The following is a 3617-nucleotide window of genomic DNA, read 5'->3' as shown; positions in this document are numbered from 1 at the left end:
ACAGAGACACAAACTGTGAATAAAGTTCTAATCCTTCTTCTTTTCCAGAGTTAGAATGATACTGCATGTTTCTTCCTTTCACTCTGCCCCCAAGGGTGGCTTGAGGGATGATAAGAATGTCACCAGGTAGATCCACTATAGAGACGTGCTTGCCATTTTCTGTTTCACTTAATTTCACATTTAACAGTGTATTAACTGGAAAGAAAGGTAAAAACATTTTGAAGTGAAAAACAAACATGAAGAAAACCATCAATTTTTTAATTAGCAAAGCTCATGTTAAAAATCCAGTTCGTTAGCTCTTGTTCCTCTTAGAATCTTTATTTAAATTTAAACAACTGCTTTACTACACTTACCCAAATGGAAAAAATAATGCAAATTTCACATGCAAAATATCCTGCTTTAAATTGATGTGGCACTTAAGACCACCTGAGAATAAATTCATCTAGGATTGCAGCCAGGCACCACATATCTTGCAGAGTTTGAGCTCTGCCTGGGAAATTTAATGAATTAGTGAGAATCTGTTTCAGTGTCTAAAAATGAGGGTGGGATACGGATATAGTTTAGTGTGAAGGCTTTGGATTCAACAATCTCCAGGACTTCAAAGAATTAACTGTACATGGAACTTTAAATATTGTTTCCTCTGGAATACATCAAAATATTTTGCCTTCTTGATCCTTTAATGTAAAAAGTAAATCTTACTGGAAAAGACCGAAAAATCTGCACACCAATTCTGCTCTCTAACGAAGAGTATTAAATAAAAATTATAATACATTGAGTGTTTTAAACTTGGCTACTTAAGAGTTTTAAGCTGTGACAAAGCTTCCAGATTCAGTGCCATTATAAATTGGTTAATTTTGTAGTGTTGCAACTCCAAAGGCACTATTAAGGTAGACTAATCCGTTTACAAATATAACACGTGAAAGAAGCATATAAGTAAAATTCACTGTTACAAATGAAAAAGTAAAAAATATAGATCTACTGATACTACCTTCATATATACACATAAGAAAACATGATATTTTAATAGCCATTTATGAGTTTATAGCTAGTGTCAAAACCACCGTATGAGGGCCGGGGAGATGGCTCAGTAGAATAAGCGCTTGCCTGGCAAGTACAAGGGTCTAAGTTCAATCCCCGGTTCTGCCAAAAAAAAAAAAAAAAAAAAAAAGGTTTAAAACCACCATATGCATCTGTGTGTAGGCAAAAACCTAAACTTAGCTTTTACACCTTACATTAACCATTTCAAAACAACCAAAAGAAATTTTGCATACTTATATCTATTAATTTGAATAACAGATTTGATGATGAAAGTATATAACAACCATTGTTAAATTTTTATTCTTGTTCTGAAACTCTGCACCATTTGTACTGTCACTTGTTACTCTGTTTTTGTTTTTACTTCTATTTGTTTTTACTCTTTAAAATTAAAAAAAAAACAACAACCGAAAGAATTGACTAATATAAATAAATTTTGGGTCTCCCTCTCTCTATAGAGATAGAAATGAATTTAGCTTGCAATGAACAGTTTTGAGAGGAAATTTATAGAACTCAGACTGCTGGCCTCAAATGCAGCTTTATAAGTCATGCTTTTGGCACTGTAGTCAATGGTTTCAATTATTAGAGGATCTGTAGTAACTGTTGTTAAGGATTCAGTATGGATATTCTATTGAATAAATCATAGCATTAATGTGGTGCAAATCTAAGGTAAACACTCAAATGAATTCCTAAGATATGCTCTAAACACCATCAATTTTCACTTAGCTAATATCTATTTTTAAACTCCTCTAATTTTCTCCACTACATACAGAATTTGCTGTACAGACAGGAGTCCCTACTGACTTCTAAGGAAACTGTAACCCTCTAGAACACTTCATTCCAATGGAAATCACTATCTTGCTATCTAGGCCTCAAGCTAGTGACAAAGTAGGCAATTTTGGAATAGGACATAAGAGGTAGCACAATTTATTATACTTTCACATACCTCCCTCTACTGGTTATAACTGAGAATTCAATTATTGCTGCAAGTAAATAAGTATCTGCATGTAACAGTCAATACAACACAAATATAAGGAGAGTGGGGAGAAGCGGAAGTGAAAAGAATGAAGATGTATTGTGTAAATGTACCAGTTCTCCATAATAAATATAATCAATAAATATTACAAATGTTTTAATAAAAATAAAAATATACACATATAAGTAAATAGAATTAAAATAAGACAAAATTAATAGCACGCTGGAAACTCAAAGATCCTAAGTTGGGTTATCAATCACATATGACATATATAGGAAACTAAGCTTTAACAGATCACTGGAGCTCTTTCCAATTATACTGAAGATGAATTAAGGAAGATTCTACACATCTCGTTAGCTATGCTCTTTCAGACTTGATGGATACAACTGATTATATTCACGAGGAATATAAGATTTGATTGGAAAATTTTGAATCCATGTAGTAAATGTAAAGTGGGATTTAAGAAAATCTCATCACCTTGGCATACTTTACTAGCTAGAAGGAAGTACATAGTAATCTTATGAATAACAGATGCATTTATTCTGCTTGTAACTCAAACCAGCAGAATGTGATTTTATTTTCAGTATTGGGGATCAAACCCAGGACATTCATAAAGAGTTATATTTCTAGCCCTTTTTATTTTTTTAATGTTTTGCTTTATTTTTTGGGGGGGTCTTTGGGGGCAGGTTTTTATGCAGTTCAAGCTGATCTTCTTTTTATATTTTCTGATATGGTTTATTTACTTTTTTTCTTTTTTCTTTTTTTTCAATACTAGGGATTGAACTCAGGACCTTGTGCTTGCCAGGCAGGCATTTATGTTGCGGGAGCTATCTCTCCCACCCTTACTTAGAATTTACATTTTTTAACTCATTATTTTTTTGAAAATCAATAATTATATAGCAAATTAAAAATTGTAGACAAATATTGAAATGTGAAAGATTTAAGATGTAGACAGAGTGAATTTTAGAAAAATACTTCTGAAATGAATACATGAGATTAATAATAGATTGCACATTGTAAAAAATTATTTACAAACTTAAATGAGTATAACAATAAAAATTGTCTAAAATAAAAATGAAGAAAGAATTTACAGATCAGTCCTATAACAGTTTACTCTGTGCCAAAATCAAGAAACTTATATTCATATAATTAGAATTCTCAAAGTAGAAGGGGGTAAGCAATAAATATTTAAAGATTTAAAATTTCTGAATTTAGTTAAAATTATAGCACCACATTTCCAAGAGAAATGAACCTTTTGCACAAGAAATATGAATCATACTGAGGTACACAAAAATGAAATTGCTCAAAACTAATTATAAAGAAAAAAATCATTACGGCATACACATAGAAAAGAACATTAGCTATGGAAGAACAAAATTAAATAGCATCTTATTCTACATTAGGAAACAAAAAAAAAAGAGGAGGGGCCGGCCTCATAGCTCAGTGGACGAAAACTTCTGTGTAGGCAGAGCACAGCTCAACTCCTGGCTTGCTGTGCTTGGCCCCTCCCACAGGGAGCATTTAGCTCTTTTTAAATTGTGAGTCAGCGGCACAAGCACTTGCTTGGCAATTGCAAGGTCTTAAGTTCGATTCCCAGTACAAAAAA

Source organism: Octodon degus, unplaced genomic scaffold, assembly GCF_000260255.1.
Source record: "Octodon degus isolate 3935 unplaced genomic scaffold, OctDeg1.0 scaffold00086, whole genome shotgun sequence".
Lineage (NCBI taxonomy): Eukaryota > Metazoa > Chordata > Mammalia > Rodentia > Octodontidae > Octodon > Octodon degus.
Note: the sequence above shows the minus strand (reverse complement) of the source record.